At 45.6% G+C, this 27,773-nt stretch overlaps 1 protein-coding gene and 1 long non-coding RNA gene across 1 annotated transcript; both read left to right on the plus strand.

The window, feature by feature from the left end:
- Erich1 (glutamate-rich 1) overlaps nt 1-27,773 on the plus strand; it is a gene marked incomplete at its 5' end in the record, with an annotated part of 52,793,804 nt that overhangs the window by 33,591,255 nt on the left and 19,174,776 nt on the right.
- Nucleotides 3-5,014, plus strand: LOC120097468 (uncharacterized). Its single transcript, XR_015639957.1, has 3 exons — nt 3-347; nt 2,911-3,305; nt 3,667-5,014. It is a non-coding gene; the product is annotated as an uncharacterized LOC120097468 (long non-coding RNA).

Raw genomic sequence — 27,773 nt, forward strand, 5'->3', positions numbered from 1 at the left:
TTTGAAGATGCATTTAAGAGTCCTATTGAGTTAACTTTAAGTAGGTCCGGAGAAAGACTATTCTGGATGAGCCTGACTTAATCAGATGAGTGCTTTAAGTTATGTTAGTGAAATTTGAAGCTAGACAGACTCGCTGGTCATCCTTGAAGATGTGACACTCTCTTGAGTTCTAAAGCTAGAAGGAGGTATATCCTCCCACCAATAGTGACTGATACAGACTTTGAATCTCACAAAACTCAGCTTTGACTGTCATCATGAGTCAGATTCATGTAAACCGGAGCTGAAGAACCAGCCAGGCCTTGCCTGGATGTCTGACTTACAGAAACTTGCATGAACAATGGTGTTGCGTAAGTATCTATGTTTGTAGCAATTTGTCAAGTTGAATAATCTAATGTATTTAACTAACATATTAAAAGTAATAAATGAAATGATATAAAGTATTTAAATATTAAAATTACATTTTATGCTATTATTTCTTCTAAAATACTTTTTAATAAAGACAATATATAAAATGTTTTAGGTGCCTAAAATAAGTCTAGTGTAATTCATTCTACCTGGAACCATGTGTTAGAAAAGAAGTCCAGAACTAGGAATGGTGGTTTCCCCTAAATTCCAGTGAGTAGGGAGCGAAGACAGAAGCATTTAAGTTAAATGCTAGCATGGGTTATGCAGCAAAACTTAAGAAGAAAAGGAAAGGAAGGAAGAAAGGAAGGACGGAAGTCAGTCATCCAACTTGAGTACATGTCTATGCAAATGTTACTCAAAAGGTTTAATTATAACTCAGTGTATTTCCTTTTCTTTCCTTTTTATTTCTTTTCCTTTGGTAACGCACCACCACTGCCAGGCTACTCAGTGTGTTTTCTAACGGAGCCTTTTTGTTGAATTTCTTTCCTTTCTCTGAATCTCTACTGTAGTAGGCCAACAATCCAACGATGTGTGGATTGATGTCTATATGCAGGTGAGGGCAGGCACAACATAAGGCAAGGCCTGTGATTGGGCAGTAAAAAAGAAAGGTGCAGGCAGAGTTTTTGTAAGGTGGGAGAGATGAGAAGGTAGAAGAAGAACCAAGACGGAGGCAGAGAAGGATGACCCAGATCTGTGTGGCTTTAAGTGGCCACATACGGGATGGATTTTTTTATAGGACAATTTGTCTTATCTAGGTGGGCAGGTTATATCAATATCAATTGGCTGTGAGTTTATTGTGTGGAGGTTTTGTGGAGTGAGAATTTACTGATATAAATCTGATTGATAAATTACAAGCTTCTAGAGTTTTGATTTTACCCGGATACTGGGAATTGTGACAATAACCACAGTGGATGCTGAAAATGGGAGCAGAGTTGCAAGAGGGTGGCCGCTGCTGGGCCAGAGAATAGCCCGAGTCAGTGTGGGGCTAGCCATGGAGGCGGAGAGACCACCTGAGACAGAGTAACAGGAGGTAGTGTGGCATGGTGCTTGGTGCCCTGAGTTCTCTTTTAATATTTACTGCAACACCATGTCTTAAAGTTTCAACTTAACCAACATTAACTCTTCAGCCTCATGGAATCCTATGAATGTGCAAAATTGCAATTGCGACATCACATCTAATCCTTTTCTTTGTCCAGTTGACCTGCTCTCATGGGCAAAGAGTTCAGCTTGCTATATTGTTACATTAATCCTCTCCTCCAGAGTCACTCAACAGGGACACAAAAACCCACCTGCTCTATTTGGTAGACTGGAAGGAACTGTTTCATAGCCACCCACGAGCAACCTAAAGTCACCACAAGACAATTCCCAAAAGGGACAAGTGTCAAAAAGTATGACATCCATATGCAATGTGGGAGAGGTCATAGACATCCAGTACATGTGTAGACATGGGACACACGGAAACAGAACAGTGCATCTCTTAAAATGCACTAGGGAAACAACTGTAACCAGACAGGGGATCACTAGCTATAAATGTTAACCTCGTTAAGATTCACAGTGATGGTGACCCAAGTTTATACAGCAAAGAAACTCTATGAGGCACCTGATAGGTCCCAGCACTGTTTGCAATGTTTTCTGTCCAGGTTTTATCACTGAGCTCAGGAAGAGATAACACAGTAGTTCTCAACCTGTGGGTCAAGACCCCTTTGGCAAACCTCTATCTTCAAAAATGTTTGCCTTATGACTCATAACAGTAGCAAAATTATAGTTGCAATATAGTGATAAAAGTAATTTTATGGTTGGGGGGGTCACTGTAATATGTATTAAAGGGCCACAGCATTAGGAAGGTTGAGAACCAATGAGATATAAGGAGGTGAGTGCCTGCCTCATAGAACAGGCAGAATCATTGGGGTGGGTGCATTCGAAAATCCTAGAAGGGGGAGCTCCAAGTTTCCAAAGATAAATAAATGACAAGGACAGGGAGGTGCTAATTACCTTGACTAGATCAGTGTCTACTCAACGCATGTTAAAAATGCTAAAATATCACAAGCATGAACAATTATTATATGTCAATCCCCAAATTTTTAACATCTATAAAAATGTTCAATAATACAATTTTCCAAATTAAATATTTTTTCTTTTGGAAAAGACAATTATGCTATGAAAAGATATTCGCAGGGATGCAAGGGGGAAACCAGAGGTTATTATTAGTGGGTTTTGAAAATTGGTTTTAGCAGATGAAAAACGTTATGAAGGTGGGTGGCCGAGGTGGTTACACAACACTATGAGTATTTTTAGCATCACTGAACTGTTTAGTTAAAAATGGTTTCAATAATAAATGTTATCTCCATGTTTTAGCACAATAAAACAATTGGTGGTGGTGGGGGCAACCCTGGAAACTGAAATGTTTTTGCATGGAAAATATTTTGGGAGCTGTGGAACTAGTGATTTAATTTCTTTGTGTGTTTATTTATCCTGTCCCCTCTTTCCAATGACACTGTGTTCCAGGGCCAACGCTGATCATGTGGCCCATGGAGTAACTTAGTGGAAACTGCCAGGCCACCTTCCCCTCCCCCAACTGCGTGATGCAACGGTGCAATTCAGTCTCCTCAGAACCAGACGTCCTCTCTCACTGGAGGATTCCAGGCATCTCCGACCTGCGTGGCTTATCACCGCAGAGCACACTGCAGATGTCCTCCAGACCACCATCAAGTGCCAGGCTCAGCACGTTACTAAAGCCACAAGCATCCCAGCAGGACACCCACTTTACTAGGAAGACACTGCTATGCTGCGGAAGGTGCCAGAAAGAATTATAACGCTGGGGCTTCTGAGAAAGTGGATAAGTGGCCTGGCTGGAGAGTGCCGAGCATCCTCAGGGCGGAGAGCCTCCAACCAGCTCTTAGGTGAGAGCTGTCTGCATGACTCAGGCAGGAATCTGGAGAGAGCAGGGTGGGGCACATAATTCACTTCCTAAAACCTGAAGCTAATTCCCCACCTTTCAATGGTACAATCGGTCCCTGAAGAAAATGCTACAAGTAGAGAATGGAGCAGGAAAGGGGGAAGCCTAGGAATCAGAAATTACTTTGCATTTAGCATTGATTCGAGCATTTTACAGTTTCTGTCCACCCCAGCACCCAACCCTCCTGGTATGCACGTGACCCTAAGGCAGGAGCATGGCTGGCTTGTCAGTGCCTGCATGCTCAAACTTGTCCACAGCTGCTGCTGTTGTCACTTCTTCCTCAGGATTTTTGTGCTTTGTTTCAGCTCCATGTGTCGGCTTTAATTGCACTGTAAAATGTCTTCAGCAAGATCATCCCAGAGGGGTTCGCACTGACAGGAAAACTTACCGTGTGTTCAGGAGAGGGTCCAGAGCAGGACCATACTACTTGTTATGAGCGGAGTGAATATTCATTCTGGGGGAAAGGTTTACTATCACACAGCCCTTTGCAAAAACAAATCAAGTATTTTACAGTTTCGTTAGTCCAAGTGTACCCAGGCAAGGGCACGGTAGCATTGGCCGACATTCATTAGCATGACAGAGCTTCTGGTTTTATGGACACCCTACTGACTCCGGTTGCACTGGGGCGACTTCTCCATCCAACTGTCAAAACTACCACTCAACCTCGGCAGCGTTTTCTTCTCTTTGTTGTACACGAACTAATGATGGAGTTTAAATATAAAGGACATCTGGGACTCAATTAAGCATGGCCGGTCACATCCCTGCAGGGGCAATGTCAAATAAAACCATCTCCTTCAGTGAGAGGGGTTGGCAGAGGATGGGTAGTCTCTGTAGGAGAAGCAGGGACACTAATAAAGCCATGAATCACCTGAGACCTGGCCAAGACAAAGGAAGGACTTGCAGGGTCCTTGGGGTGCAATGAGACTGCGGCTGAGAGAAGTCCCACCTGTGGGACTGTTATAGGGGACTTGGGAGTTATATGGGGTCTTTATTAATAATGATACTCAACTTAGTCTCTCTTGTGGAGAGACTGGGCATAAGACCCACGACTTTGTATAGCCTGGGCTAGCGCTGTGCCACAGAGCTACAGCCTCAGCCCTCAACAAATCCTATAGTCAACATTTTATAGTTTTTTCCTTAGCCACTCATTCTTATCCCTTACTATTGAGAAGCATGACAAATCCTATAGGGAAACAGTGTGAACTGACACCCAATGTTTGGAGATGTTTTACCTCTAGAGATGACATTACCAGATTACCTGGTTGGCAAGTAGCCGAGTTGGGGAGTGGACGCCGCAGATTCTGGCTTTGCTTTGGTGAGTCTAGGTGTCATTTTATGCAAGAAAACATTGAGGGTCCAATATGTTCCAGAGACTCAGACACTGAGCCGTCCTGTGAGTCCCTTACCTCTTCATCTAAACCAGTGGTCCTCAACGGCTACCACCCTTTAACACAGTGGTGACACCCCCAGCCATAAAATTATGTTTGCTGATGCCTCATAACTTTCATTTGGCTTCTGTATGACTCGCCACGTAAATACTTTTGGAGATGGAGGGTTGCCAGAGGGGTCTCGACCCACAGGTTGAGAACCCCCGATCTAACCCATCCCTCACCCTTCTACCCCCAGTTCTTCAGTAAAAGTCTGCATACTTGGTAATGATTGTATGCGTTTTTTCTGGCATAGCATCTGTTTGTTTATCTATACGGTGTATGTGCACGTTCACGGGTATGTGCACAGGGAAGCCGGAGCTCGATGACCGGAGGGCTTCTTCTGTGATCACTCCCTGCCTTTTTTTTTTTTTTTTCTTTTCTTTTTTTTCGGAGCTGGGGACGGAACCCAGGGCCTTGCGCTTGCTAGGCAAGCGCTGTACCACTGAACTAAATCCCCAGCCCCCTGCCTTGTTTTTTGAGACAGGATTTCTCACTGAAGCTGAAGCTGAATTTCCTTCATTTATCTAGGCTTGCTGGCCAATGATTGGCTGGGATCCGCCCATCTTTGCGCCCCCCATCCCCCCCTCTCCCCCCCTCCCCCTCACCGCAGGCTCTGGAGGTTACAAATGCAAATGTGGTTTACAAAACCAAAGCTGCCTTTTGTGTGATTCCTGGAGATCTGAATGCAGGTCCTTATGCCTGCAGCCACTTTACTGACTGGCCTATCCCCAGCCCTTTGATATGTTCTTAAATAAATGATTGGATCATTAGCTGAACTCTATTAGAGAGAATGGGCCTGTATGCTTGTGTACCTAATTTAATAAGGGTCCTTAATTGCTTTACTCTCCCTTTCAGCCCACCATCCACCAGAGGTGGTGGGAAAGAAAGGTAAATAGGAACCGTGGGCTGTGGACCTATTTAGAAATAATTTGTTGGAGTTATTTCAATTTTCACTGTTGTTGGCATTTTGCCTAGGCTCCACCCACAGTTACCTAGCAACAGCCAGGTATGCCTGACCAACTATAAAAGGGGCTGCTTGCTCCCTCCTCTCTCTTGCTCTCTTATTCTTGTTCCTGCTCCTTACCCTTCCCTCCCCCCAATTCCCCCTTTCTTTCCACATACCCATGGTTCTCTCTCTCTCTCTCTCTCTCTCTCTCTCTCTCTCTCTCTCTTTGCCTTTCTCTCAACTCCCCTCCCCATGCCCTGAATAAACTCTATTCTATACTACTATCCTTGTGTGGCTGGTGCCTGGGGGAAGGGATGCCTCAGCATGGGGCTGCAGAGACACCCCCTTCCCCACACCATACAGTCTGTGCCCCCAACAAACACATCCTTCTCTCCTCTTTCTTTTTATAAAACACAACAAATTGTCAGCAGTTCAGTCCACTAGCCAAAGGCCAACTCAGTAGCAAGCAGCAGCAGTCTAGTCCACATGGCAATCACCACTCACAAATCAGCCATGGCAGCTCAATCCAGAAGAAACCACAAGGCTCCACCAATTGACCCAAGTCTACAGACACAGCAAGAAGCAGCCAGACCACCACCAGGAGTTCTTTGGTGCATTTCTCTCTACGAAGTCACAAAGATCAGTGAATTACACAAGGTGAACTAATGCCAGAGCATCACCCACTGTCTGTAAGGTTATACTTACACTCTTTCCAAATATCACATGTCCTCTCAACCATCCACCCCAGCAAACATCATCAGGTGCTCTTTTACCAGGCAGCTTCCAGAGAAACACGTGACTGTTCTCAGCCAAACAGCCTCTCATAAGACAGTCTCCAGAAAAATATCACATGACACAACTGGGTCTCCAACAAAACCAGAAATTCCCACAGTAGGTACATCATTGGAAAATGCTGAAATCCAATACAAGAAGTAGGGCTGGTGGATAGCCAACGCCTGCCACACCTCTGACCCATTGGGGCTTTCATTTGAAGGTCATCTTTCCCCGAGTCTGATCCAAGCAGGAAGGATGTGGGAGCCAGGCCACTCCCACTCAGTGTGAGGAACCCGTGTTGGCCATTTGTGCAGAGGCTTCCTGACAGCCTGGCAGAGACTTAGAGCTGCTGTGCAGACAAGTCCTGCTTCCAACACATCCTTCTCCTCTCCTTTTAGTACGCCACAGTGTTACATCACTGTTTCCTCGATGTCTTGAGTCTCTCCTCCAGTCAGTTTTGTGCACGCAGAGTTCCATCTTGATATCCTCTTCTCCAAGGGACCTGTCTTAAGGATTCATGTCTCTGGGGACGAGAGAGATGACTCGGCAGTTAAGAACACGTACGGCTTTTGTAGAGGACCTGGGTTTTATTCCCAGCACCCCTAACTCCAATCCCGAGAAATCTGACATGCTCTTCTGCACAAATAAATGTAACTAGATACCAGTCCCAATAGTTCAAGTTTTCCTTTTACCCATGTTCCATAGCACATACATTTTTCATGCACTTGTTGGAAATAATAGCCCTTTCAGAGTTTGGGAATGTTTGTTTTCCCTGAGGTGCCAGCAGGGGTTTAAGTCCTTTTTAGCAAGCGATGCAGGGAAGTTGTGCTGGAGTGGAGGCACAGCCAAGGCGAGCATGCCGTTTGCAGCTGCTTCCCGCTCACAACAGAGTGAAGCAGTTGCAAGAAATATTTGCCAAGCCCTCTTCCGGATGCTCTTCCAGTTTTGCAGACCTTGTGGGCTTCCTTGGAAGGCTTCATGTTCCATTGTAGTGGCTTCCATAGCTCTAACATTCTCCTGTCCCATGTTTGCTCAGCTGAAAAGGCCCTTCCAATGCTCTAAACACACCCTGTTAAGCAGAGAAGTAAAGATGCGAGCAAAAAATATCCACTCAGGTGATTTCCCTTCTTGCTGTTAGGCTCCAAGTCTAGCTGTAAATCAGAATCCTCAGTTCCCACTGTTAAAGCTGAAAAACAGTTCCCAAAGACACCCTGTCCTGTTCTGTGAAACCCATAATGATACCTTTCGTGAGAAAGTCTTTGCAGGGGTCATTGTGCAAAGGATCTCGGGAAGTGAAGACAATACTATACTGGGTTGCCTGGGTATGCCCTGAACGTTGTCCCATGTCCTTAAAAAATCGAGGCAGAGGAAGATCCAACAGGCCACAGGGCAGAGATTGGAGTGGTGCCCCCATTAGCAAGAACATTATCAGGCTCCAGTGGAAGAGGGCAGTGAGCAAACTCTATCCTTGAGGAGGGGGGAAGAGCAGACCTGAAGCTTCCAGATCCCCTGCCTCTACTGGAGACTGCATCCTACTACCTTAATCCCAACAGACACATTTGAAAGAGCTTTCTCCTCTCCTTCCCCTTTTCTCTCTCCCTCCTTTCCCCTTCCCTCCCATCCTCATCCTTCTTTCCCCACTTCCTCTCTCTCCAAAGCAAGCCAGACTGTACGGAACAAGCCTTTCCAAACCTCTGCTGGTTCTCCTGCTTCTGTCTCCAGGTACCAATGTCTGGGGTATGAGCTGTACCTCAGGTCACCCCAGTAAAGGAAATATCCCTGGATGCAGCCTGTTCTCAGAGCTACCAATATAATCCAGCAAGGATTTCCTCTTCGTATCTTCTTTTACCTAAAGTGACAAGTTCCATTCGTGGCAGTCAATCAACATGCTAATTATTAGGTAGCCTGTTGCCAGCCATGAGAGGTTCCATCCAATAGTGTCTCCAGCGAAGGACGACCACTCTGTGCTTCGAGCGTACATGACTGACGTTTATAAGCCTGCCTCCTCACATTTCCTTCTGTGAGGTAGTTATACAACCATTCTCCATTTTACATTTTACCTTTGGTCCTGAGCATACATTATTTTGGCAGCAAAAATGGCGGAGTTGCCCCTGATGTACACATCGCAAGCTCTGAAAGGATTTCAGGAGATGGAGCTGCCTCTTGAAAGCAGCCCAGGCACGCTGATGCTGGCACTGTTTAAAGACACTGATAATTTTCTTCCTGGTTTCCCCACCTCATCCCACCCAAATTTAGTTAACAAAAGAACAGGTGCCCGGCCGGCACCGGGTATTTTACTCCTTGAGACGTGCTGACACCTGCTGGCGCTCGGAAGAACACCACCACCAAGGGACTTCATAAAAAGCCCTTAAGGGCCTTTCAGGAAGTTGCAGGTTAAAGGAGCCCACCGAAACTTACTTGAAGACAATGCAGAAAGCCCAAGAGGAGACCAGGGAAACTGAGCGGACCCGGCGTCTAAGGCTGCGCCGCTAGCCCTGATGAATCCTCCACGAAACCACACAAACCCTTTACTGCCCAGTGGCCACAAACAGCTTGCCTTCTGAGATTTAAGCGATGATTCCTTTCACCCCCAAAGCCAATAACAGAACCACACAGGCACCCACTGGGTAATGTTGAGCAACACCCCACTCCCGCTTCCCTGTAACAAATTCTAGAGCCATCCATAACCCAGTTACTACTGATGTAAGGTGTGTTTAGTCGGTGTCTCAGTTAGGGTTACTTAATGCAACCCTGAAACAACATGACCAAAAGCAATGTGTGCAGGAAAGAGTTAATTTGATTTACACTCCCATATCACAGTCCATCACTAAAGGAAGTCAGGAACTCAAGTAGGGCTGGAGCGCAGAGGCAGGAGCTGATGCAGAGGCCATGGTGAGACGTTACTTACTGGCTTGCTCCCCATGGCTTGCTCAGCCTGCTTTCTTGTAGAACCGGGGACCACCAGCCTAGGGATGGTACCACCCACAATGGACCCGGTCCTTCCACATCAATCATTGAGAAATGCTCTACAGGCTTGCCTTCAGCCCGAACTTATGGAGGCATTCTTTTCAACGGGGTTTTCCTCCTCTCTGATGACTCTAGCCTGTTTCAAGTTGACGTATTAGCCAGGACAACTGACTCCTTGTCAGTTTACAACCAACACTTTTTTTTTTGTTAATTGTATTTTTTATTTTTTATTTATTTATTTTTTTTAACTTGAGTATTTCTTATTTACATTTCGACTGTTATTCCCTTTCCCGGTTTCTGGGGCAACATCCCCCTAATCCCTCCCCCTCCCCTTCTTTATGGGTGTTCCCCTCCCCATCCTCCCCCCATTGCCGCCCTCCCCGCAACAATCTCGTTCAGTCTTAGCAGGACCCAGGGCTTCCCCTTACACTGATGATCTTACTAGGATATTCAATGCTACCTATGAGGTCAGAGTCCAGGGTCAGTCCATGTATAGTCTTTAGGTAGTTACAACCAACACTTTTAAGACACAACCTTTCCATATCGTGGTTCATCCCCAAGTTCTCAGATTGGTACATATCACAAATATAAAAGAATATTACAGACTTGCACATTGCAGTCCATCAGGAAAGGAAGTCCGGGCGGGCCCTCAAGTAGGGCTGGAACCTAGATGCAGAGGCCATGGAAGGGTGCTGCTTACTGGTTTTCTCTCCACGATTTCTTGCAAAACCCAGGACACCCAGCCCAGCGATGACCTTACCCACAATGGGATGGGCCCTCCCCCACCAGTAACTACTTAAGAAAATGAGGTACAGCGTGATCGTAAAGCATTTCCTCAACTGGGGTTCCCTCCTCTCAGAGACTGTGTCGAGCCGAAATAAAATTAGCCAGCATGGGTGGATAGCAAACAACAGACTGACAAAGAAAATAGGGCCACACAAAGCCATCTGAGCCTTTAGAATAAGGAAGTGCTGCTTCCGTTCAGTAGATAGAACCAGAAAGACCAGACAGAAACCGTACAGCAGAGCTCCAGCTCACTTCATGCCTTTTCCACTCCTTACGCTTGGCTGGGAACTGTGGGCTGTAAGGTAGGACAGTACACGTTCATGTTTGTCTGCTCCACGCCTGCCCCTCCTGCATCAGCCAGTCCGTTATCTGTCAGACATTTTGTACGTCCCTTGATCACGATAACGATAGCAATATTCTTGTTTATTGAGCGTGTACGTGAGCTGAGTGCCACGTTGCCCGTGTACACGCATATCTCCGTGGCTCTGTAAAATCACTGTGAAATGCGGTCTTCACTCCGTTCTCACTGCCCTGGGATCTTCAATCCATAGAAGTTAGCAAGCAGAGGCTTCACACCAAGAACGACTCATGAAGATCCAGCAACATTAAATGAGGCCAGGCCATGCATCTCGTGACTGCTAGTGTTGCTGTCCCCATCTCTCCCCCCCCCAACACCCCCATACCAGGGGGTCATTTCCAGCACCACAGAAGCAAGATCCCAAACATCGCTTCTCTTAGAATGTGGCGAAGCTCCTCCCTTGAGGGGAGATACCTTCAGGGCACCTTGGTCCAGATCCTAAAACGTTATCCACGGAAGCACTTTATTCTCATTACTGTCCTGATGGTACGTCTACCTTGTGTCAAGTTGACATAAAACTAGCCGGCACAACGGAATATTAGAATCACCCAGCTCAAGGGGCCGGGTGAATGGATGCACGAGCCAGACGGCAGGAAACAAAGAGAGTTCAGATGCACTACTGAAGAGTCTAGTATTGCGCTCAGGTTCTGAACTGGCATAGCTGCTGGAGGAAACAGTTTGGCTTCTCGGAAAAGCTGAACACAAGGTTTCCTTATGGTCCAGCAAGTCTGTGCTTCTGCATATATCAGAATGACTGGGAAAAGGGCCTCAGATTGATGTGTGTGCACACCTTTGGGTACTGAGTTAAGTACTTTCATATCACTGTGGCCAAATACCTTGCAGAAACAACTTAAGGGAATAAGCACTTATTTTAGCCTATAATTCGGAGGGTCTACTGTGAGAGGGGAGGCACGGCAGCCGGCATGCCCAGGCTCAGTGACAGGAGTCTGCTCTGGAAGTTTCTTGAAGTGTTGACCAAGAGACAAAGTGCTCCAGCTGAAAGTGGACTCCGGGTATAAACTATGAAGACCGACCTCAAGGACCTAGCTTGACTCAATTCTTAGAGATTCTATAATCTCCCCAAACAGTGCCACCAGCTGGAGACCAAGTATAGAGACACAGGAGCCTATGAAGGACATTCTGTATTCAAACCATAAAAAGGAGCATCATTTACAGTGAGAGAGAGAGAGAGAGAGAGAGAGAGAGAGAGAGAGAGAGAGAGAGACTTAAGTATGTATCACCAGGTAAGTGGATAATGTGATGTCTATAATAAAATATTATTCAGCCTAGAAAAAGGAAAAGAATTTGAAACATATTGCTGTGAACCATTCTTGAAGATGTCATTTTAAGCAAAAATAAGCCAGCCACGGAAAGACAATTATTGTGAGTTTTGAGGCACACGAAGTGCTTAGGGTAGGTGCATTCATAAACACCGAGAGTAGAATGGAGAGGAGTAGAGGCAGGAGGTGGGGCCAAATAGAGTTACTGTTTATGCTAAGGATAGTTTATGCTAAGGATCACAAAAGGCTTGTGTAAAGATATACAACAATGGACACATCTAATACCCCAGAGTGCCACATGCACAAATCCTTAAAAGGATAAGTACTATTTTAGACATATTTTATCACAATATAGAAAGTGCACCTACCTCCCCTGCTACATTACAAGTTCCCAAAACACCAGAGCTGACTTTTCAAAGTTTTCTTAACCCAAAGCGTTGGACCTAAAATGTCTAGACCACAGCAAACATCTTCACATACAAGACACACTGAAATGGACTCACACAGACACAGAGAAAGTGGGGAGGGAGAAGCGGGGGGGGGGGGAAGTAAGTTAAAAGCTGACTGTCAACACTTTAATTTCTTTTCACCCCACATCTGTTTATTGAACATGTCCCCAAGGTTTGCTCAGCGCTGGCAATGACCAAGTCACCTTGGGATAAGCCTTATCTGGCTCCTGGGCTACCCTCCACCAGGGAGGAAAACAGAGGCAGTAAATCAAGGCGGGGGAACTTGGAGGCAGGAACTGAAAACTGAGGCAGAGAGCACAGAGGAACAGTGCTGACTCTCCTAATCTGCATGGCTCATTCAGCCTCTTTCCTTTTTTTAATTTTTATTTTTAAATGACTGTTTACTTTTTACTTTACGTGCATTGGTGTCCTGCCTGCATGTATGTTGAATACCCTGGAGCTGGAGTCCACCGACGTGTGTGAGCTACCGTGTGAATTGAACCTAGGTCCTCCAGAAGAGCAGCCAGTGCTCTTAACCAGAACCACCTGCCAGGTGACTCCCAGGGGCAGCACCTGCCAACAGTGGACTGGGCCCTCTCTTGTCAATCATTAATCGGGACAACGACCCCACAGGCTTGCCTATAGGCCATTCCCCAACTGAAGTTTTCTTTTCCCGGGTGACTCTAGCTTGTGTCGAACTGATAAAATCTAACTGGCACAGTGAGGAAGGCAACCTGTCTGTCCTCACAAGGTGCTCCTTGTACAGGAGCGAGCTTCTACAGGGTAAGAGATAAGTGTCATACAGATCTGGCTCCAGGGGCACAATGAAAGATTGTTGGAATCTTTCGTTTCACCAACCACATCAGGGGAAGCCCTTAAATGATGAGAAGGACTGGGAGTCTGATGGGTCCAAGGTTCCAAGGAGAAGATTCCTGGTGTAGCCAAACACGAGTGCTTAGGGGCTGGAGAAGGAGGCACACTGTCCAAAGCATTGCATGGCCACCGAGCCTGGACATCCATGAACAAGGAGGAAGACAGTGGTGCCAAACTGTTTTCCAACGGCAGGCAATCAGTCATGGGATATAAAAGATAAGGAAGTTATTGTTTTCTCTGGGACACAAGAGAGCTAATTGAAGCAGCAAGGAGAGACTTGAGTGGGTGTTCATGTAGAGATGAGGGCCACTCTGTAAAAGACTTGCATGGGGGCAAGTGGAGTAATTAACACGGAACACGGGGTCAAAGGTGGGGTTCTGTAGACGGCACCGAACACCGAGTTTCCCATCTCTTACAACCGCAACGCACTGCACACATCAGGCTGGCCAGCCTGTTAGTTCCACTAAAGGGTTTCAGTTGCTACCTTCTAGTAACAGACAAATGCAAAGCTAAGTGTTTTCCTCTGCCTGTTGGCAAAATGAACGACACCGAAGTCCCTAGCAGTATAATTGGATTTAGGTTCACTGTTATTTAATAACTGTTAAGTCCAAGAAGGTCGTGTCACCTTTTCAAACTATTCAGTGCTTGCTTCAGTGAACTCTGAATCTGATCTCCAGTCGGCAGCGCTCCTAGCTCCCTACTCTTGCTTGGGAATGACTAGAGCCTCTCTAAGTTCTCAGAGGGTTTGTGGCTCCCATTGCTACCGTCTCTCTTAAACCTAAGACTTGGCAAGGTTGGCATTGTCTACTTTTTTAAAGTCAAATTTATCTTTACCTACATGAGATATAAACTTAATAATTATTTTACTGTTACATACTAATATATTTATTAAACTATCTGTGTGTCAGAGACCATGCTAGAGGTGGGTTAGGGGAAAACACAACCTGTCAGCTTCCTGCAGGCATGGGAGGGAGTGCCCATGGGTTTAGCAGGACTTTCTCACCAGCAGCCCACCAGCAGTCTAGATAATGGCATGGAAGCTTCTCTTAGTTCAAAGCTCGGCCCTTTGGCTAGGACAGTTTCCCAGCTCATCTAACTTAACCCAACCATCTTGCCCACCGCCCGCTCTGTGGTTAGCCCTATACCTTCCTCTCCGCTGCAGTCTGCATCTGTTCCTGTGTCCACTCTCCAATTCCTCCCTTCTGCTTTCTTAACCTCCTTCATTCTGTCTGGAAGTTAGGGGCCCCTTCTTCCTGCCTAGCTCTTGACTGTCAGATCTTTATTACAACCAATCAGTAGCAAGACATCCTCAGACAATTCTAGATTGCCTTTTAGGCAGGTGAGTATTTACAAAACAGAAAACCCAGTGATGGGCCATCAAAATGAGAATACCAGAATCCTGCCAGTATTTCTCTCTGTGGGTAAGGAGGGTAGATGGGGGGAACACCCTTACAGAAGAAGGGAAGGCGGAGGGGATAGGGGGCTTATGGACAGGAAACTGGGAATGGGAATAACATTTGAAATGTAAATAAAGAAATATCCAAAAAAGAAAAGAAAATACAGAGACACACCTTCACACAATGTAAGAAAGGTTATCCCAACGCTCCAGAGAATCTGTGGGAATAATCCCAGAAACTCAGCCAGGGCTACAAGGGCACAACAATCACCTATGGCCTTTGGACACTGTCCTTGAATGCCCTTAGAAGACAGAGTCTCAGCACACTTTCATTTATTTGAAATTGACTTAGAATTTCAGCTAAAAACACCTTTCTGAAAGTATTCAGATTACTCTTCTGAAAAGCATTACGTTTAACTAGAATACCTTATATATAACTAGTATACAAATATTATATATCTAAATAATGTAATGCAAACATTCTGTAAAATTATATAAATCATATAGATACTGCATTAACCAGTTTTAACTTCCCATAATAAACCTAATGCATTGTTGTGAAAATTCACCATGCCACAAGCTACCTGCACTAGAGTTTCCATAGACTGTAACGACCAAGTTCCCCTGGGCTGGCTCCAAGGTAAGAAAGAGTCCTGTGATCTCTACGGGTCATGATTCAGCCAGTGTCTGTCTCAGCAGATGTTTGCCGAGCCTTTGAGGTACACCTTTTCATATATATATATATCAATGCCTGCTGGAATCTAGGTGAGTGCTTGTTGGTCTCTAGTGTTCAGGTTCAGAACAAAAGCTCAGGATACACAGTTTCCAAAGTCCTTTTCCCTTTCTGTGTAGACTAATAGGACCAGCAAAGAAGGTGGAAATCAATTGTATTATCGACACTCAACTAAAATGAGATGCAAGGGTATTGTGAGCGAGAATTCAGGACTGCCACTTGAGAATCAAATTCACAGCTAGGCAGTGTTCTGTGAATGTTGACCCTGAAGAGTGGCTGGAGCCACTTACCAATCGGCAGCACTCCTAGCTCCCTACTCTTGCTTGGGAATGACTAGAGCTTCTCTAAGTTCTCAGAGGGTGTGCAGTTCCCTAAGAAGCTTTTCAGTGAGAACCTCTGCCCTCAGACTTGGAGGGGACAGGTGGCTCCTGTGTCAAGTCACAGGGTTAGTTTTGCTCTGCTGGGCTTTAGCCCTAAGACATCACTACAAGTACCAATGGAAAACAAACTCTCAACATCAACATCACACAAGAGTGTCCTGGGAAGACAGAGAAAGGGGGAGTCTTGAACCTCACAATACCCTTGTATCTCTGGTTTTACACAAGTGTTACAATGTAATCACAAGTGGCACAATGTAAACACAAGTGTCACAATGTAATAACAAGTGGCACATTGTAATCACAAGTGTTACAATGTAATCACAAGTGTTACAATGTAATCACAAGTGTTACAATGTAATTGTTTTACACCTTCCTCTCTGATCCTATTAGTCCACAGTAAAGGGAAAGAGGGCTTTGGAAGCCATGGGGTATCCTGAGCCTTTGTTCTGAACTCTAGAGACCTGTAAGCACTCACCCAAACTCCATTTGTCCTTAGTTGTTTGGTTGGTTTTCTGCTTTTTTTTTTTTTAATAACAGAACATTCAGCTCAATTTGGATCACAAGAGAGGTGGGGCCTGGTGTGTTCGTGAAGCTGATTCCCTTTCCAGCAAATTCAGTGGGAGTAGGTAAAAACAAACAAACAAACAACAAGAACAACAACAACAACAACAAAAAAGTCCCCCTCTACCATTCACCTACTTCGGACTAGATACAGGAAAGAGATGTGGAAAGCGGAGTGAGAGAATGAATCCACATGTCATTTAGATGGCAGTCAAACACCCATCTGCACAGCCAAAATCCTTTGCTGAGCTTTACAAAGGCAAGGAACGGAAAGGAGAGGGCTACAGTGGAAGCCCCGGATCCTATGCACCAGAGGAGCGCCCAGCAAAAGGAAACTGTCCTTGATCTGGGCTGCAAGAAAGGAAAACCCTCTAGAAGTGCCCCGGCGGAGAAAGGAACTCTTAAAGCGGCAGCAGAGCACTTATGGAGTCGCAGACGGTTGTGCCCAGTGGATGTGCTCCCAAGTAGCCACAAGAGGGCGCCAAATGACAAAAATTAACATGTGTCTACTTGGCACCCAGAAGAGGGCGAGACAGAAGGATTTCAGTCTGAAACTTTTTTCTTTTGAGACCTCCATCTTCTCTCTTCCCGTGAACCCCAAAGGAGAGCAAACATAGGGGAAAGGAGCTCTTAAGCGAGACCAGTGAATAAAAAGGAAATCCACTAAACCTAGCCATGATGCAGGCCTGCTCCCTAGCCAGGAGCGGCCGAATCTAAGGAGCGGCTTCTGGAATGTAAACGTGTAGTTAGCCATGGGAGCGCATCCACAGGTAGAGAAAGCTTAACCTGTAGAAACTTAGAGCAAAGTATTGAGAAAAACCAAGTTGGCCTTTTGCTCCAGAGTTCCTTAAAACCCAGCTGCACCAGCCTTACAGAGACAGCTGTGAAGTGGAAATTTCTGGTTTCTTTAACAACCCAGTTTTGTGTCACGTGATGTTTTCCTGGAAGCTGTCTTGTGAGAGGGCCTGTGATGTTTTTGCTGAAAACAGACACTTGAGAGGGTGTTTGATGTTTAGAAAGAATAGAAATGGAATTCCACAAATAGGTAGTGGGCGCTCTTGTATTGCTATGCTATACAGGCTTCACTGGTCTTCACTGGTTCTCGCTGGTCTTTGCTGGTCTTTGCTGGTCTTCACGGGTCTTCATTGGTCTTCGCTGGTCTTTGCTGGTCTTCACTGGTCTTCACTAGTCTTCATTGCTCTTTATTTCATAGACAGAAATGCGCGGAAGTTCTTGTGGTGTTCCAGCTAAACTCGGCCGCTTCCTCTGACTTGTGCCCATTCCGTAGAGCCGCGCTCGCTGTTTTTGCTGGATTGAGCTGCTGCTACTGATTGGTGTTTGGAGTTTGCTATTGGACTGGACTGCTCGTATCCAGACAATAAGAGTGGAATCCCTCCAAGGAACAACTTGTAAACAGGTCCACAATACCCTTTTCTACTAACCTTCTTTTTCCCCAACCTCTGCTTGGTGGGTTAGAGGGGAGATTGAAGTGTTTAAGAACCGTACATAAAGTAGGTTTGAAAAAAATCTAAGCCTACACAGCATACCTCCACTCACCAAGCCCTACAGAGGTATTCGTTTGCTTGTTTGCTTGTTTGTTTTCACTTTGTCTTGCTCAGCCTGGAGGTGTGTTGGCTGATGGTGATACAGGTAGAGCTGGTTCTACTGATTGGCTGGGCTCCTGCTGTCCTTGAGATCTGAGCTTCTGCCAGGCAAGGAGAGCACAGGAAAAAGTCTAATGGCACAGCCTGGTGTAAGAAAAGAGAAGGGCAGATGTGGGCTGAATGTGCTTCATGCAAGGATGCCCAGGAAATCAAAGTTACTGCTGGTGTGTGTGTGTGTGTGTGTGTGTGTGTGTGTGTGTGTGTGTGTGTGTGTGTGTGTATGTATGTGTGTTTGTGTGTGTATGTGTGTGTGTTTGTGTATGTGTGTGTATGTTTGTGTGTGTGTGTGCGTTTGTGTGTGTGTATATGTGTGTGTATGTGTGTGTGTTTGTGTGTATGTGTGTGTGTTTGTGTATGTGTGTGTGTGTGTGTGTAAAGAGAGAGAGAGAGTGAGAGAGAGAGAGGGAAGAGAGAGATGATTGTTATATACAAAAACAAAATAGGTCATCTCAAATTATCATGAACAATACAGTTCAAATTCACCCAAATATTTATACCTCTGAATCTCTGAATTCTGAAACTCTGCTCAGAATAATACTTGTGACTTTAAGAAGTTGTTTATCATGATATAGACCAAAATACTGACTAATAAACTCTAATTCACTTTGGTCAAAGTGGGTTGTCCTCTGCAGCTCATATAAAGGACTTCACAGTAGGTTCCTGTCCCAATGACTTATTTGTCTGAGAGGATCTTAAAGCCAAAAGGAACATTTGTGGAGTTCTTGCCATTACTGAGCTGGAGACTTGAAAGTTCCTTATGGAAAAATATTGAACTATTGATTGAAAATATTAACTCAATATTCTAAGGTGCCAACTATGCTTTTGCTTCATGCAAACTTCCAAGCCTCTGCATCCTTTCTACTTAAGCCTACCCACTGGGGAAAAGTACCCTGACTGTCCCAATAAGACTGTCTGCTGAGCAAAGAAAGATGGCAGAATTATTTAAGAAGCCTTCCCAGTAAGAGCCAGGTTTCTGGCTGTGAGGCATCCTCTTATCAAATAGTGATTTGGCTGTGGTCAAAGCCAGAATGTTTCTGAGTCACCCAAATCTTTCAGCAATGTGGAACTTGTTTGGAAATCAAAACTGACTGGAGTATTTTCTTACAACAGTGGTTCCATTACGTGAAAGGAGGAATGGAGGTAGAGTCTAGAACTCTCTTAAGCTAGGTGTAGTTCACTCAACGCACGTTCATGGCAAGACTGTTAATGTGCCCCAGGTAGGCTTGGCAAAAGAAGAAGGCAGGGACCTTGGCATTTCAATTTTTCAAAGTTCTTACATCTAGCTTCATCTCTGAGAATTTCACATGTGTTGACAATGAATTTGATCACATCCGCACCTCATTTTTCTCCTTCCAACTCCTCCCACGCCTTCCACTAACGCACGCCCTCCTAACTTCATGGTTTTTTCTTTCATTGTTTACCAACTAGGTCAAGTCCATGTTGCTCGTGTTTGAATGAGTACAGGGCCTCCCACGTGGAAACCTACTTGTGACCACACTCCAGAAAGAGTGATTCTCCCTGTGCCAGCAACTTCCACATCCGGGAGCTGCTCAGTCAGGGATGAGACCTGGAGGGCATCCACTTCAGAAACTCAGTCGGCTTGATCCGGTAGAGGCTTTGCATGGCTGTTAGGGGTTCGTCCCTGAAATAGAAGACATTCCCAGCCCCTGTCCCCACTGTCTGGCTCTTAGGTCCCCTCTACATCCTCTTTCACTGTGCCCTCTGAGACTTGATAACGGGAGGTTGGTGCAGAGGTCCCATTAGGACCGAAGGCACAGTCTCTTACTTTCGGTTCTTTGTCCAGTTACACACCTGTGCCTTGACTGCCGCCCAGAGCAAAGAGAAACTCCTCTCACCAAGAGTGAGAGCAGCCCAGGTCTCGGGGTATGAACATAGATGTTGAGGATTTGATGGTTTAATTTGTCAAAAATAATAGCTGGTTCTATTCTACAGCCTATGACCTGCCCAGCCATGGCTTTTGACCAGAACTATAATACCAAACATAAAGTTTCCTCCTGTGGAGTAGGCCTCAAATCCAATCAGCTATGGCATAACAGTTGTACCACTATTTCTCGCCGGTGGGTGAAGGTTGCCTGGTAGGTTGGTGTTGAACCCAGCAAGGCCCAGCGTTGGGTGAGATCACCAATCTCTTCCCCCAACAGCCGGCCTAGCCCCTTCCTTCCAGTCCTGTGAAGCTTAGCCATTGGGGAGGAACATTTTTATTTCTAAGTAGGTATTTGTTCCTATCTGTGGCTGAGGGTACATACGCCCCGAATATTTTCATGTCAAGCTCTGGTCACAGAGACATGGCTAATCTCATATCCTGGGGGTTTTGGAGGTGACATTAGGGGATCAGAGTTCCTTTCCACTACCTCCGTGTGTCCTATATCTCTAGGTGACACTTATGGTGACTAGTTAGTAAATGGTCAGAGAAAAGGCTTTTCACTAAATGGGAAGAGGGAAACACAATATTGGGTGAAATGTTATCAGTGATTGTGTGACACCAGAACCGAGTTGCACGTTGAGGAAGCTTCCAAACAGGTGAGTAGAATCTGACAAAGCAGACTGAGCTAAGAAGTCACAGAGCAACCAAGGAAGGGCTTCCGACCTGCCCTCATCCATCTCAGATGTCAGTGTCACTACAGGATGATCCTTTCTAAGCTACATGAACTACTAGAATCAAATGCATTCACTGGCATGGCTTAGCCTGCCCCTTGCCATCCGCCTGCCCCCACAGAACCCCTTTCCTACCTGGCCCTTCCACTTTTCTTTTTTCTTTTTTTTTCTTTTCTTTCTTTTTTTTTTTTTTTCGGAGCTGGGGACCGAACCCAGGGCCTTGCGCTTGCTAGGCAAGTGCTCTACCGCTGAGCTAAATCCCCAACCCCCCTGGCCCTTCCACTTAACTCCATCTTACCCATCTTGCTCAATACATCAGCTTTGCTCCTCTCAAAGCATGACTGCACAGTGTTCACGGCTAACATCCATCATCCTCCATTACAGTACCTCTCCAAGCTGCCCTCCTTCCTCCCTTCCTCTCCACTGTGCTGATAAGTAATGACAGGAATAACACAATGTCACCCTGCTTTGAAACTGCTCGGTTCTGGCTTGGAGAATGGCTCAGCAATTAAGAGTCTTTGATGCTCTTTTAGAGGTTCAGTGCCCAGCATGCATGTGAGCCCTGAACTCCAACTACAGAGGATCTGACAACCTCTTATGGCCCCCATGGCCCCCCATACATACATACATACATACATACATACATACATACATACATACATACACCATACATACATGCACACACACACCCACACACTCTCTCTCTCTTTCTCTCTCTCTCTCTCTCTCTCTCTCTCTCTCTCTCTAAAAATCTTAAAAGTATATTTAGAAAAGTAGCTACCCAGATCTCAAAATGAAGACCATATCCCCAGTTAGGAACAATGTTGGGGTTGTTTCTGAACTAGCTCTAGCTTTCCTAGATCAATTTTAATGATGAAAGATATACACATGTTCACACATGTACACACATGTGTACACACACATGCACACACTTTGATGATCCTTTTTCTCATTTGTTTGCTCTTGCTTATGCCACCTTTGTGATAACATGCAAACCAGATTGTAAGCTGAGAAATGCTTCCCAACAGTTGGAAAGAAGCCACAAAGGCTCACACACACGCACACACACACATGCATGCACAGACACACATAGACATACATACTCACATACACATAAACACACACTTATAGACACACACAGACACACACACACATACTCACAAACACATAAATGCACACACTCACAGACACACATGCACACACACACACTCACAGACATACTGACTTACATGCACGTGCACCCGAACACAGACACACTCACACACATGAACACAGACACACACACACAAATACACATACATACTCACATACACATAAACACACACACTCATACACACACTCACATACAGACACACACACACTCATATACACACTCACATACACACAAACACTCATGCACACAAACACATGGACACACATATATGCACACTAACACATGCTTCTGGGTGTTTAAATACCCCCCATGCATTTTAATACATTTATACAGACACACAGATACACACTTCACAATCCTCCAGAATCTCTCCTCCATAGTCTGTTCCCTGTTGTGCTTGACCTGCTTGGTGACCACTCAGCCATCTGTCAAGGACCTTAGGGTGTCCTCTGCTCCCTCACTTCCAGGACAAAAGCTCTGACTAGGCATGCTCCCCCACAGTCCTCAGCGCAAAGGCTCTGGCACACGGATGCGTCTGTCTAGACAGCAGACTGCGCTACTCAGAAAAAAGAAATCTGAGAAGCAAAAAACCCTATTTTTAAAGGGACATAAGCAAAAGAAAACTAAACAAATGAGAAAATAGGTCATCAAAGAGAGAATAATGGCGAGCCACAGGAGAGGAGATGACCTTAGATGTCCTTGTTTAAAGGTCTGGGCCTGACATTTTCTCACTTTCACGGTAGGTACTGAAATTCCACTGCAGCTCTTTTCTTCTCTTGAAAATACTTTTATTTATTTATGTTTATTTATTTATTCACTTTATGTCCCAATTGCAGCCCTATCCACACTACCCCCTCTCCTTCTCCTCAGAGAAGGGGAAGTCTCCATGGGTATCATGCTGCCCTGGCACCTCAAGTCACAGCAAGTCTTAGCGCATCCTTTCCCACTGAGGCCAGGCAAGACAGTACAGCAGGAGGAAAGGGATCCAAAGACAGGCAGCAGCAGAGACAGCCCCCACTCCAATTGTTAGGAGACCGACATAAAGGCCAAGCTGCACATCTGCTACATATATGGGGGGGGCCTACGTCCAGCCCATACATACTCTTTGGTTGGTAGTTTAGTCTCTAGGAACACCCATGGGCCCAGGTTAGTTAACTCTAGGTTTTTATGTGTCCTCGAGCCCTCCAGCTCCTTCAAGCCATCCCCCCACTCTCTACAAGTCTCCCCAAGTCTCCTAATGCTTGTCTTTGGGTCTCTACATCCGTTTCCATCCACTGCTGGATGGAGCGTCTCAGAGGACAGTTATGCTAGGCTCCTGCCTGCAAGTCTAACAGAGCATCATTAATGGTGTCAGGGATTGGTTCTTGTTTGTGGGGTGGGTTTGAAGTTGGGCCAGTCATTGGCTGGCTGTTCTCTCAATCTCTCCTCCATCTTTATCCCTGCACATCTGGTAGGCAGGACAGATTTTGGGTCAAAGGTTTTGTGGGTGGGCTGGTGTCCCCCGCCCTCCACTGGAAGTCCCACCCATAGCTTTAAGGAAGAAAGGAGATGATACTCATTTCCACAAAGAGCACCTGTTTCAGGTGTCTAGGAAATGACTATTTGGTTTCCTTAATGCTACCGCAAGAGCAGTCTCTATCCTGTGGCTACACGAAACTAACAGTGCTTGATACATCTACCTCACTATGTATCTCCTAGGGGAAAAGGTCGTAGATGATGCACTGGAATTTTAAAACCCTAAAAAAATAATTCTCTAGTTACTCAGCTGATAATGAAGAACACTTGACTGTGGGTCAAATTCGAACAAGTTACTCAGAGACACCACAACAAGGCAGCTGAAGGGGCGCGCTGTTTCAGAGATGGGAAACCAGTTCGGAAACTAGGAGGGGTCTCTCCTTCCATTTAATGGGAAAGAAACCCACAGGTTCACTTTAGAACAGGACCCGCCTCCAAGCGTCATGTTTGGGTGCTGATTGGCCTGTTATAAAACCAGCCAATGGTGACGCTTACAACTTGATGGAGAGAGGCAGGCGGAAAGGAGACGTGTGCATCCGAGCCTTATGGCAGATGGTTCCAGAAGCTGTTGTTTTCACATTACAGAACTCCTTAGAAAGGTCGGAGGGCAGCAGAGACGCGTCAGCAGTTGAGAGCACTGGCTGCTCTTGCAGTGGAACCATGTTTGGTTCCCAGCGCCCACACCGAGGCTCACCAAACACCTGTACCTCCAGTTGCAGGCGATCCAATGTCCTTTTCTGGTCTCTGCTGCCATGCGTGACACACACATGTGATGTATAGGCACACACATATACACAAAATTAATATTTTTAAAGGACTTTAAAAGTCAGCTGAAATTGTAACTATTTGAGGCTAACGTTTTTTCACTAATTTATTTCTTTTTATTCACTTTACATCATGATCGCAGCCTTCTCCCTCCTCTCCTTCCAGTCCTACTCTTACAGATCCCTCCCCACAACCCCCATTGCCTCCTCCCTTTCTCCTCAGAGAAGGAGAACCTTCATTCGTACCAGCCTGTCCTGAGATATCTAGTCCCAGCAGGATTAGGCTTATCCTTTCCCACTGAGGCCCAACCAGGCAGGCCACGTTGGGGGAAAAGGATCCAAAAGTAGGGGACAGAATGTGACAGCCCCAATATGCTTGGTAGGAGAGCCACATGAAGACCACAGTGCATATCACATCTGCTACAAGTGTGTAGGGGGCCCTGGTCCAGCTCCAGCACGCTCCCTGGTTGGTGGCCCAGAGTCTGTGAGCCCCCATGGCCCCAGGTTAGTTCTCTGTAGGTCTTGTGGTGTCCTTGTCATGAGGCTAATGTTCTGAAGTGAATTTGGAGAACAAGATTGACAAAGGACAAAAAGCTCCAGACTGTCCACCCTGTTCCATTCCTGACCTGTCCTTGAGTGTTTCTGAGCTTTTGCCCTTTGCCTTGTCCTAACTGTCTGTGACTCACACAATTCTGCCAAGCCCTTTATGACCAAATGCACGCATCACTCTGGTGACCCTCCCGCCTTTGCCTTGTCTCCAAAAATAGTACTCCACACATACTTTTGACTGTGTTTACCTCTCTGGATCATGACTGCACTTAACGTGTCTGTCTGTCCCTCCAAATAAAGCTGGTTTCCTCTTCCTGTCACCAGCATAGTCCAGTGAATGGATAGACAAATTAACGTCTTGTGGGAACTAACTCTAAACACAATCCCGCCCCGGGCCAGCCTCACTTAGCTTCTCTAGGTCTGGTTTCCAGTGTCCCTTGTTATCAGAGCAATACACCAGTAGGTAATTGAAAAGTTGTAGCTGCGATTCTATGGCTCTAAAAACAGTGTTTTGTACCAGTTAATCTGCCACATAGCAAAGGACTCGGAGAATAGAGTTGACTTTATTGGGTTTTGATAAGCGGTTTCTTTCTGATCTTTTCTGGGCTCCTTGTGACTGCATTCAGCTGGCTGGGATGGAGGTGCAAGATGGAGTCGTGACACGTCAGAGGCCTCGGGGCAGCTGCGGCTGGGACTTGCTTCTCAGCTAAGAAGCCTTCCATCCTGCACACACCAGCAGAGCTCACTCCTAAAAGCCCCAAGCTGAGCAATTATTGAGCACGTGCTGCTGTCAGTTGCGTTGGAGATCTATTGAGCAAGGTAAACCACAGGGCCATGCCGAGTCGATGAAGGGAGAAATTAAACTTTGCCTATGATCAAATAGAACAGCAATATTCACTTTTCGATTTTAAATAGGTTTTTAATTAAAATTCAACTGCATCATTTCTCCCTCAGCTACCCTCCCCCAAGCACTTCCCAGGCCTCCCCATCTCAAGTCGATAGGCTCTTTATTATTATTGTTGTTGTGCGTGTGTGTGTAAATACAAATATATATGTGTATATGTGTGTGTGTATATATATATATTCACACAAGCTAAGTTTATTCTTGGTTGTGTGTGTGTGTGTATATATATATATTCACACAAGCTAAGTTTATTCTTGGTTGTGTGTGTGTGTATATATATATTCACACAAGCTAAGTTCATTCTTGTTTGTGTGTGTGTGTGTGTGTGTGTGTGTGTGTGTGTGTATCTGGCTTCAGGGCCAACCACTCTGCATTGGACACTCAACAGGGGGCTTATCCGTGGGAGAAGCTGTTTCTCGTCTCTGCAGTTACCGCTTACCTGGAGGTCTTTGTCTAGGGGCGGGACCTTGCAAAATGTCTTCCCCTTTTATGTTAACATGGCACATCATTTTTAATACTGTGACTTGGTAGCAACCTTAAGGAGCTTTTATTTCCCTGCCACTTCTGTAAAGGAGATTTATTCTTTGCCTTTCCCTGGCCCTGCCACCACCACCCCTCCCCCTTCCCCAAAGTCTTTAACTTCAGGTTTCCATCTAATTGCACACATTAGACCTTCAGTGATTAAAAGCAGTTCTTGAATTCTTGGCTTGTAGGAACGTTTTTTGTTCTTTGACCCCTTTCAAATGTTGGCTATTGATTTAAGCAGATTTTTATTTTTTTTTAATTTATTTTTTACCATTAAGGGATACATTGGGCTTTTAAAAATTCAGTACTAAAAATAATGTTGCTTGTTTGAAACCCCTTTATAATGTGGCTATGAGGAAATTTATATGTTGCCTTAGTCTATCCTGTGTTGCTATAACAAATGGCCAATGGTAGGCATATGATAATCACGAAAAGGTTTGTCTCGCTCACAGTTTTAGAAGCCCAGTGTAGGAACAGCATCTATTTAGCTCCAGTGAGGCTTTCCTGGTTAGATTACAATAAAGCAGACAAGGCCAAGAGGGGACATAAGTGATAGCAAAACAGGTGTTATATAATGAGATAGAAGGCAAGACACTGGGGAGAAGCCAGACTTACAGTTTTTATAACAACTAATGTCCCCTGTGGGACCAGCACTAATCCCTTCGCAACGCAATACCTAGAGTAGCCTTATCCCCTCTTAAGGTTTCCAACCATCCTCATTGCTTTACTGGGGACCAAGGTTCCAGCACTCACACACCTTGAGGGGCCACAACTAAAGCACCCCAGGCAGGAGCACACACAATTCACGTTAGGATTAGAGCTGTTGAACGGTCCTCACCTAGAGTGGCCGTGTTCTCAGGTTATGCGTGTTCGGTCTACAAATACCTTACATGTATAAGCTGAGCACAACTGTGGAGGTCTCAGTGATGTCTCCAGCTTGCTCTCACCCTCTCCATACCCTGGAGCCTTCCTAATGCTGGGACTCTTGAATACAGCTCCTCAGGTCGTGGTGACCATCAACCGTAGAATTACTTTTGTCGCTACTCCATCACTGTAATTTCACTACTGTTATGAACCATAATGTAAATATCTGATCTACAGGATGTCAGATATGTGACCCCCAAAGGGGTCATGACCCACAGGTTGAGAACTTCCACTCTAGATGTTCACTGTATCCTCCAACCCACCCTGGGTTGTCCTTGTAACTGAGCAAATGTGAGCCCACACAGAGAAAGGCAGGACAGGGTTACACTCTGAAATATGGCAGCCCCCTAGAGGACAAGAAAAAGAACATTCTGCTTTCACATCCCAACTGCCAGCTGACCTCAGCATGACAGGAAGCCTAGGCTATACCAGAACTGTCACCCAGCCAAGCCACACAATCAAAACAAACAGCAAAGAACTGTCATTTAAGTCATGAACCATTATAATTTTTAAGTAACAAAGGGTAATTGACTCAACACTTGTATGTGTAAGTCTGTTACAGTCATGTTCCATTTAAATAGCCAAACCTGTTACTATGGAGCTAGGAAAGTGTATGGGTAAAGTGCTTGCTGTATGGGATGAGGACCTGAGTTCGATTCCCCGCTTCCCATGGAAGAACCAGGTATGACTTCCTGTACTTGTAGTCCAAAGTGCTGTGGAGGTGGAAACGGGTGGGTTCCTGGAACTCAATGGCCTGGCCTACCTGCTGAGCCCAGGTCCCACTGAGAGGTCCACAGCTGTTAGAGAATGCACAATCATCTTTCTCTCCGTGTGTGGTCATTGGCTGCCCATCATCCAGTAGCTG

The sequence above is a fragment of the Rattus norvegicus genome, chromosome 16 (genome assembly GCF_021556685.1).
Source record: "Rattus norvegicus strain SHRSP/BbbUtx chromosome 16, alternate assembly SHRSP_T2T, whole genome shotgun sequence".
NCBI lineage: Eukaryota > Metazoa > Chordata > Mammalia > Rodentia > Muridae > Rattus > Rattus norvegicus.